Raw genomic sequence first — 11549 nt, forward strand, 5'->3', positions numbered from 1 at the left:
ATCTAATACTTTTGATTTAGTATAATAATTCCTTTATTGTTTTAAGTTTAGACTACTTTCTAATCTTTTTCCTGAATTTATTGTAAACATATATTAGGTAATATATGTATTTGTAAAAGTGATTAGTTCAGCATTTGCCAATTATATCTAACCAAATTCTATTAGTTTGATCCAACAGATTCATAGACCTGAAGAATACAGTGAATGTCATTTCTGATGAAACAAAACAAAAATTTGGAAGAAAGCTTTATGTTAACTTTTCATTATTTATCACAATTATTTAGTGACTGAATAAATTTAACCTCAAATTATAATTAACCCAGGAAAAGACAGTGAAAAATGATTAAACATCATTAAATGCAATATATATAGAAATAATTTCCAGCAATTATTTTGAATGTCCCTTTTGGTCATAACTCCTAACATTTCTACGGGTTTTTTTTTTCACCCCAGGATGTAAATGTCTGGTTTGAGCGTTCCTGGTGAAGGAAACCAAGGAGAAGTGTTTCTGGCACATGAAATGCATAAAGTGTTATAATTTTTATTTATTGTTCTTTTATGCTCTCCATTTCAACATTAAATTATCTACATTTCTAAGAGTTTTATTTTTCCTCCAACATCTTTTTCAGGTCAAAAAATTAAAGATTGTGTAAAGAGTATAGTAACTATTCTTCTAATTTTGATCAGACGAAAAGTGAAACATTAGACTCAACTTCAAAAGAAATTTTTTTTTCAAATTGAGTGTAAGGGATATAATGCTTGACATTTGTATAGCTTACTAAAAGTCAATTCACTGACATCTGAAGTATGAGTATTAATGATATATTTTGTGTAGTTTTGAATTTAAGGTGATATTGCCTACAGTCTCTTCTATAAATGGTCAGGGATAAAGCAGTAACCATTTTATCTTTAGTAAAGATGATTTGTTTTTGCGGACAAACTAGTTTTGTGTCGACTTTATGAAAAAAATAAAATCATCTCTTTTTGCTCATAACATACAAGAACATGTATAATTAATTTCTCAAATCATTCTAAATTACTGTTTACACTAAAGAAAAGCTGATGTATATGGCAGAAAAGAAATTGACAAATCAAACTGACCTATTACAATTGAGGAACATGTATACAATTGATTTGCATGGTCGTCATTTTGAAAGATAGAAATTTCTTTATTAGTAATTATTTGGTGGAACTTTTATCTTATATAAATTACATGCTAAGCTGATTTAGGGTGATGTACACACTAAGTGTCTGCAGTGATAAGCTAATTGTACATGTATCAAGTCTGAGTTAAATTTTGTATATGTAGAATGAAATTGTCTTACCTTTTTATTATTGAAGACCTTTTCAAAGTATCCTTTTTTAGCAAAGATCTGTTTTCCTTTTTTTAAAGATAAATTAAAACAGTAAGCAGCAACCGTAGAATTTATGTAGTTTGATGAGAGTTACTTTAACATTATCAATTTATACAACGAGATTCAGTTGACTGCATTTTAGGTATGATGTTATTATTGGTTAATGATATTTAAACGGAAAATCTTAAGGTCCAATTTTGATGATCAAGATCCATTGCATTCTTTCTTGTTGTGGCCTTTGGTTTCCATTTCAATGTTTGGTAATGGTGATGCAGTTTGAGCAGCAAAATAAGATTTATTTTTCTGATTTTTTTTGTTGCATTTACGGTTATAATGGTTTAATGTTTAGATACCATACACTTAGGTACATTCATCGTATTTAGTGTCAACCAGTAGTTAATTGTCTTGATGACTTTTTGCAATCATGAGAAAATCATATTTCCTTTTGATGTTTAGCAATTTTTTTCACAGACCCATGATATTGTCATATTATTTATCAAGCATCGCCGTTCAAATTTTGTCAAATGGATACTAGTTCAACCTTTATCAAAATCAAATATAGTTTTGCACATGATAAAACGTATTTCAGGTTTTTGTGTAGCAAAAATAAATATTATACATAGCGTTGAAACTTTGCAGCTCGCTATGCTTAATCGTAATTATTATTTCTTTTCTTCAGTTTAACAAGATAAAGGCTTTTACAGGTTAATAGGGGTTTTCTTTTTAAAAACAAAGATGCATTTTTCATACCCTCCCCCCCTTCCCCCCCAAGCAAACGATGGGCGTTGAAAAAAGCAGCACATTGGGAAATAGAATCGATGTTTTACCTGTTTGTACTGGCAAAATGGTATAAATGTCATGGTATTTTAATGTCTATGCATTAACCATATATGTAGCTGCAGACAAGCCCGCCCCCTTGTGCTCCTCCTGCCCCCCCCCCCCCCACCTTTCCCTCCTCCGAAAATTAGAATAGCAATCCGCCTTTGACTTCATAAGTTGAAGCCTGGCAAAACAAATAATTTGATCTAAAGTAAATCGATCATTTGAAAATTTATAATCGGCTACTGCTTTCTGTTAGTTCCTTCAATTTCCTCTAAATTCAGTTGAACACTGTTTAAATGTCGTTCGAAGTATTTGTGAAATACCCTTTACCTTGGCTTCTTTTTTTGCTGGCAAGTACATGTATTCTGAAAAAGTTTAACGTTATATTTTAAAAGGTTTGAAGCGAAAATTATTTAATACTGCGCATGCCCTGTAGATTTTCATGAAAAGAATCATTAAATGTATCATAATAATGTACCGTATCCAATTCTTATATGAGATGGTATTTGTTTAAATACTTATACATGTAAATTGTTATGCTTCGCATGATATGCGTCGTAGAGTCATGAATCATGCAATTAAGTTAAACAAAATATCATATTTAAGCTTTTATTGAGACAATGTTTTACTAACTTGATTAAAACAAGTTTAAATTACATTTTCTGAAAAAGAGCAAAACAATGTTTGTATTTTAATAATATTTTATTTCAAATTTGTATTCAAATATGCAGTTGGAAAATACTAAGCACCAATACACTCATTCCATTGTTATTACAACATATCTGTAACTAATAACTTGAAAGAGAGTTTCGTTTCAGTATAAACATTATGTACTAGATACATATACATATAGAGAGGTGCATTCAAAACTATCAGCAACAGTATAATAATCACCTTTTTCTGATGGTTGTGGCCTGTTATCTTTTTCTGGAAAGAATATATATTTCTCGAAACACACTGATATGAGTGATACAAACAATGAGTTAAACCTGATTGGCTTATCCATCATCATGACACGATATTGCCACATTTCCATTGGCTATTCGTTAGGTCATCGATGAATTGCAAAGGTTGAGACAATGTACATACGGCCAGGGCAACGGAGATATGTTATTTTTTCAATAATTAACAAAACACCAATACTTTTCATTTGCAAATCTTTTTGTGTCAAATTTTATTGCATTCTGAACCGTACAATTGTTATTTTTAAATGTCTGATGTTAAAAGAGGGACGAAAGATACAAGAGGGACAGTCAAACTCATAGATCGAAAACAAACCGACAACGCCATGGCTAAAAAAAAAAAAGACAAACAAACAAATAATAGTACACAAGACACAACATAGAAAACTAAAGACTAAGCAACACGAACCCCACCAAAAACTGGGGGTGATCTCAGGTGCTCCGGAAGGGTAAGCAGATCCTGCTCCACATGTGGCACCCGTCGTGTTGCTCATGTTATTACAAATCCGGTAAAGTTTAATGACGTCATACTGGTGTGCCGGTGCAAAAGACTAAATCAACGATTCACGGAATTTGCAAGTTAACACAATAAGAATGTTTACCATAAGAAAAATAGGTTTAACAACTAATGATAATTGGATATCGCTGGATATCAACACTCGTTTTTTAATTTGAATAGTAATAGTAAACTCGCTCAAGACTAGTTTATTATTATATTGAAATTAAATAACTCGAGTTGATACCAAGCGATAACCTATTCTCACTCGTTATGAAACCTATATTTATCAACACACCTTTCACATTAAAAAACGAAGATAACTATTACCATCGTAAGAGCAAGTCATTAAGACCGATAATTAGCCAAAGGAAATAAAGTTTTTGATTTATTTTTCAAATTTGTACATAATGTGTACAAATGCATAAAATCAAGATGATTCCGCGATAAAAATGATACCATTCGCTACAATGTTTTGGTTTTCGGATATAATTCTGCATATTTGATAAAAATGAGCCCGAAAATAAAACATGCTGCACTGAAGTACAGGTGATAAGTATGCTGGAGCTTGTCATTGACAACATATTTGTTGAATGTGGAGGTAGAATTTTACATCATGTTATCGGCATTCCTATCGGAACAACTGTGCATTTCTCCTGATCGACCTTTTCTTATTTCCATATGAAGCGGATTTCTTTCTATTAAAAATCCAAACTTTTCTGATGGGGTTCAATTGATATATCCTCCCAAACTAGAGATTAAAGAAACCAAAGATACAGCTTTCTCTGTCTCGTTTCTAGGCATTTACCTCGATTTTGACAAAAACGGTCATCTCAGTATTGAATCTATGACACGATTTTAGTTTTGGAATTATAATTTTTTCTCACCTTAACAGCAATATACCCACTTCCCCCGCGTATGTAGTAAACGTCTAGTCCTTTTTCTCTAAACGTTCATCGAAAAGTACCAAAACCCAACAGATAAATACTCAGTGTCTACTTCAGAAATGATATAAGATGGTCTTGAGTTCTGAGATTCTAGGTGCTGAAGTTGTGTATCTTTTTATATATTTTAAAGTTTTCCCTTTATTTGTCTTCGTGCTATTATTTTTCCTTTGGTCGTCTGGCTTTGACGGAACTCAATATTTATGTATCCTGCTATCGGGTTTTTTACTGTGAGCGTTCCTGTTGAAGGTGGGTCCTGATGTGCGATTCGGACGCGCAAGTTTTGTATAGTGTTGTTTCCATTTTGTTATTCCTTGTATTTATATTTACTTAATTTTTACTTTATTGAGAAAGTGTATACTATCTTATGTATGTACTTTCAACCATGGTAACGCCACTACTCGAATAAACAGTGTCGAAGTATTTCTCCAATCCCTCTCTCACTGCGGTCAATCTACTGGACATTTCCTTTTTAGAACATGTACATGTAGATGAGCCGGCAATGTACCGTTGTTTGTACGGAGCTTTATGAAGTTTAGATATCCTATATAAACAAGGTAAGTCCTCAAATATGCAAAGAGGCCATGAAGGACTTGTGGTTTCCCAAAATCTCATCAAAGGTTACCTTTTTGTACGTATATTACTCGAGAGTTTATTTATTCCGAATTCTTTGATAAGAAACTCGTAGTTATAGGATTTACAACAAAAACAATATTGTTTTGAGCTTTGTCCGCAGAAACAACAACAAATTTGCCGTGAAGAGTTCTTTGTGTTGAAAAAACAGTGCAGATGTTGATAGCATCGATTCCTTTATTTGAAAAATGAATTGGAAGGAATTTGCTGTTTTCTTCTTGAAATGGTTCAGATTTACATTTGGACGATGGTAACTTTTTCGACCATGACTACACGCTTGAACCTTAAGCTAGTGTGAATAAACCCATTACATTAACATCACAGCAGGCTAGACTTGTCAAATTTACTACACCTTTAATATAATATTTCAACTGTATGGCATTGCAGTACCTAATTCCCTCATCCAGGAATTCCGTTTACCTGTTCGGAAAGGCTTTCTTAGAATATGGCTATTAGTAAGGCAGTACATATTTTCAATGATGCGTACTTTTGTGGATAAAGAGAAGAATCATAGTCTGTATAATTGAAATTGTTATAAAGAATCCAGAATAATTGTCGATGTTCATCAACATTAAGCAGAACACATAAGGTTAACTCTATTCTGTAAATTACATTATTCGTGGAACAGTCCAGAGGCTTAAATGATTTTGTGTTATATGTTTTTACTGTTAAATTACTAGTGAATTCTGAAGTAATGATTACCTTATTGCATGTTTTGCGTGTGCTCTTGTTTCCTTTTTTCGGTTGTCAATTTGAAATAATTGTAGCCGATTCACTATAAGCTGGACTGATCAAACAAAACCAAAAGACTTTTGGTCGTTTTTGTATCAACAGTAAGGTTATTGCATTTCCTCAGGATAAGATTTATCACTAAAAGTTGAAGATGCTATTGAAACATGCAGATGAATATATCATTTAAAAACTGCTTTTTACCATATCATTTGCCAGAGGGGTTAGTACTCTCAAATGTCCATTAAAATAAATGCATAGTATACTGTTCAAAAAAAGAAACGCATAGGTCGGATGAATTTTTCAAAATGCAAAATATATATTATACGAGGTAAAAGGAAACGGTCAATTTCATCTGCGAATTTTAACAGGTAAATTTTAAACTTTAAATTCCCGTTTTTTTTTTATTTGGCTCTCTGCCACTTGAAATTTGCAACTCGCTAAAAGTGCACATGACCTTTTTTGCCGCGACATTTTGCTAACGTTTTTCACGAGAATTTTGTGGTCAACTCAACTGTTACACTTTGCGCATATAAGGACCAAGTTTGAAGATTTAATTCATCACAACATGAAAACGCTGCCATGCCAAAGTTGGACCCTGCTATTCGAAATATCGTCATCGGCGTTTCCAGGCCGGAGTGTCCCAAAGTGAATAGCAAGAACTGAAAATGTTAATCAGAGCACAATTTCGCGACTTTGGAACAGACACCAGCAGACTGGCTGTACTAAGGACCACCCGAGGAGTAGACGACCTCGCCTAACGACTCCTGGACAAGATCGCTACATCCGGGTATTTTATCTACGGAATCGAACCATTGCCGCAACAGCCACTGCAGTTGGGATACCAGGTTTAAGAAGAATCAGCTCACAAACAGTTTGCAATCGACTGCGACAACATGGCATTGGACATAGGAGGTCGTATTTTGGACCCGTTTGAAGGCCGTTACACAGACGGAATAGAGTCCGATGGTGCAACAGATTAAGGGGCTGGACATTCCGCAACTGGGGCCAAATCTCGTCCAGTGATGAGTCCCGTTTTATGCTTCAGAAACGTGATGGAAGAACTCGTGTCTACCGCCGCATGAATGAACGTTTTGCTTCTTTGTGTGTCCAAGAAATGGACAGCTTCGTTGAAGGAAATGTAATGATGTGGGCGGCTATCTTTAATGACTGTAAAACGGATTTTGTACATGTTCCAGGTAATTTAACGGCTTAAAGGGACAGAGACGAAATTCTCCAACCTCAACTTATGCATGTTATTGACCAACAGAGGCATTTATTCCAGCAGGACAATGCTATGCCTCGTACAGCGCGTTTAACAATGGACTACCTAGAGCAGAATAACATCAATGTGCTTCTTGGGCCTTCCAAATCACAAGACTGGAATCTTATTGAGCATCTGTGGGACCAACTGGATAAACGTGTGCGCCAGGACCAAACCCCGCCTCAGACCCTTGATCCGCTCCGACAAATGTTGCAACAGGAATAAGAAGCAATTCCACGCAACAACATTAGAACATCGATAGCATCAATGCCGAGGAGATGCATAGCTGTCTAAGCAGCGAGAGTTGGTCATACACAGTACTAATCTTAATAGCATCGGAAGTAACTCTAATTGTGATAAATTGACTTTTATTCATCAATCTCGAAGGAATTGACTGTCCTCTTCTCAATCAAACACGTTTAAGTGAATATTTTTATCAGTAATTGTAAAATTTCCATTCAAAATACATGAATTAAAATTCTGAAAAATTCATTATGCTTTTTTTTTTTTTGCAGAGTTTAATTTATGTTTAACGATAAATGTTATAACTTAGTCAGACAATTGCAGACATAAACAACCTGCAATACATTCATTCAATAGCTTTTTTAAGGACCATTTAACATAATAATTGTATATCACAAATGTTATATTTTTTTAATTTACAGTCGTTTCAATGACGTTTGATATTCTTGAATATAAAATAAAGATAAGAAGATGTGATACGATTGCAAATAAAATAAAACAACTCTCCACCAGAGACCAAATGACGTAGTAGTTAGCAACTATATGTCACCGTACATCCTTCAAAAATAAGCAATCCATACCGCATAGTAAGCTGTTAAAGGCCCCGAAATGATAAAAATTTAATGTAAAACAACATAAACGAGACAAATAATGCTTAAAAACGAATAAGTACATATCAAGCATCCAATTGATTTAGTGTGTAGACCTCATTTACAGTCAGTGAAAAACATGCAATTCTCAAATATAGGTATCGACGGATTGTAGGACAGTGAATGTACATATGTGTATAACATTTAAATTTAGTTTAGTTTTAATATACTGATAACATAATCAATATTCATACCAATGAAAATTAATATTCAAAATCTAATTACAGTGCTTTAAAATAAGTTTATTTAAAAACTGATAAGATTACCTGGATCGTATCTAAATTTATCGGCTCGGTAAACAAATCACCGTAAAATTAGGATGCGCTATCCCGTTTGTGATAAGTTTTTCACAGGAACAAGCAAATATCAAACCAAAGCTTTGTATCTGTGGAATAATTGAGTAAAGGTTTAAATTAATTTGTTGTAACGAAATCCTTGACTTAAGAATTTACCAAAAGTACATAGATTACATTTAGAAAAATCCAAAACGTCACTACAGACACAGGCATTTCGAAGGAGTTGAGATATACAACAGCGTATGATGATGTCAAAGAAACATCACCGTCCAAAAAAGGAAAATAAACAATAGGAAACGAAAATCATCCCTCTTGTCGTAATTTGTTGTGTAATTTCCCGTTTAAAACTGATATATCCAAACCTAGGAAAGGACATTTATTTCTGTTTATATTTGATTTATTTAAATTTAATATAAAAATAAGAAGATGTGGTATGATTGCCAATCAGACATCTCTCCACCAGAGACCAAATGACATAGAAGTTTACAATAATAGTTCATCGTACGACCTTCAACAATGAGCAAAACCCATTAACGCATATTCAGCTATAAAAGACTCCGAAATGTCAAATGTAAAACAATTCAAACGAGAAAACTGACGGCCTGATTTATTTAAAAAACAATAAACGAAAAACTAATATGATATACAGCAACAAACGACAACCACTGAGTTACAGGCTCCTGTCTTGGGACAGGCACATACAGAATGATTCCTTTGGGTTAATCTCTGCAGTATATTTGACGAGTTCCTTATTATTTAACGAAAAAGTATACCGGTAAGTATTGTTGAATTTACCAATAAATGGAATTAAAACGGGTCTTTAGTGAGTTTGCTCATACACTGTGATTCATGACCGTACAGGAACAAGTATGCTATTAAAAGGACGCAATTGAAGCCCATCGGAATACCTACAATCTGTCGATAAACTTTATCGCCGAAACGAACATAAATATTGTCAAGCAGACAATTTACAGCTTTACACATCTTTAATCATCTCATTGCACGTCTAGTAAGTATATCTACCATATTTACCGTTCTCAATAGAGAAGAAGGATTTATATGGGTTGCAGCAAATAAATTTGCAATCATATTTTTTCAAAAGACAATTCAATGGAATAGGAAAACGGTTGTTTGGTAAGATTGTAGTGTCAAGAGTTGAAAAGTCAAAATTGTCAAACCAATTTAAAGGACCATCAACAGCAATATATGTTTTTCAGAACCATAGGTATAAAAAGAAGATGTGGTATGATTGCCAATGAGACAACTCTCCACAAGAGAAAAAATGACACAGAAATTAACAACTATAGGTCATCGTACGGCCTTCAACAATGAGCAAAGCCCATACCGCACAGTCAGCTATAAAAGGCCCCGAAATGACAATGTAAAACCATTTCAAACGAGAAAACTAACGGCCTAATTTATGTACAAAAAAAAAAACGAAAAACAAATATGTAACAAATAAACAAACGACAACCACTGAATTACAGGCTCCTGACTTGGGACAGGCACATACATACAGAATGTGGCGGGGTTAAACATGTTAGCGGAATCCCAACCCTCCCCCTAACCTGGGACAGTGGTGTAACAGTACAACATAAGAAAGAACTATAAAAATCAGTTGAAAGAGGCTTAACTCATCAGATGGACAAAAATACAAATACTACAAATACAAGCGGACTTTTATCCAAATTCACCAATAAGATGTCGTCAATTTGATCTGAGTTGAAAAAAATAAGTTTCATTTTATCTTTTTTTACCTTACTATTTGTTACACTCTTATCATTTAAAAAGAATCTGGTAGACAGTATATAATTTAAGGTTAAACTTTTCGGAAATTGTTGAGTTCAAGATGCTTTTAAAGTCGCCATCAATATTTATTGGGAGTTCTGCCTTTTTATATTATGAAAATGTATATAATATATATTATGACATACATTTTTATTTCATAATATTTTTGTTTCTTTAGCTATGTTAAAAAATGTTACATCAGACGTCAGCATAGAAAATAATGCTCCTTCAACATGAGACTGTGAAACATCGAAGTTTAGATATGATCCAAATGGCCATGTAAATAGAGGGGACCTCAACATCGAAAGATTATAGATTTTCTGAAAAAAGGACCAAAATATCGGCAACCGTCGAAAATAAATTGGGAAGAGTGTCGTCAGGTTATTAAAGATGCTTTTTCATCCTATTGTAAAAAATTATGTAAACGGAAGAAATATGACAAATAGTCACTTGATTCGTATTTAAATAAATGTCTGAATATTGTTGATATTCGCATATCACATTTCGAAAATAATTTAGAAACAAATAAAAGAGTAAGTAATACAACCATGTCTATGATTAAAAACAAAATCCAAGTCCTCGCAAAGCGTTTTGTGTTCGTACCGGCCGACAAAGCAGCCAACAATGTGGTGGTGGTATGACGTAAATACTACACGGAAGTCCTTATGATTTGAAATTATACATTCAACTATATTTAAGTCCGTACGCTCCATAGAGAGTCATATAGTAAATAATCATGTCACTACCACAGCTCGGCTTAAGGCCTCCTCTGAACATTTGAAGGTCCCCACTATGCACTGGTTACCTAAACTACACACAACAAAAATCCCCGTAAAATATCGTTTCATCTCGGCCTCTAGTAAGTGTTCTACTACTAATCTTTTGGTGCTTTTAACGAGTTCCTTAACTACTACCAAAGAACTAATCATAGCGCTTTTTGTAATGAAACATATGAAAATAGTAGAATTAACCATTTTTGGAGTGTAACAAATTCTTTGGATGTTTTAGACAAGTAACGCGTTTTTGATGATTTTTTTTTATTCGGTTGACAGTTTTGGTTTTCCACATTCTATACTACCATTCCACACAATCTTATCAAACAAAAGTTTTCCTATCTAATTAAATTGTCGTATGATAAATCTGATTGCAAATTTATTTGCTGCACCTCATATTAAGCCTTTTTCTCAAACGAGAAAGGTTAATATGCTAGATATACTTACTGGAAGTGTGATGAGATGATTAAAGCCTTAAATTTTCTCCTTGACAACATTTATGTACGTTTCGGCAATAATGTTTATCGACAGGTTGTAGGTATTCCTATGTGCACATACTGTGCCCCTTTAATAACAGACTTGTTCCTATACTGT

The sequence above is a fragment of the Mytilus californianus genome, unplaced genomic scaffold (assembly GCF_021869535.1).
Source record: "Mytilus californianus isolate M0D057914Y unplaced genomic scaffold, xbMytCali1.0.p SCAF_1, whole genome shotgun sequence".
Classification (NCBI taxonomy): domain Eukaryota; kingdom Metazoa; phylum Mollusca; class Bivalvia; order Mytilida; family Mytilidae; genus Mytilus; species Mytilus californianus.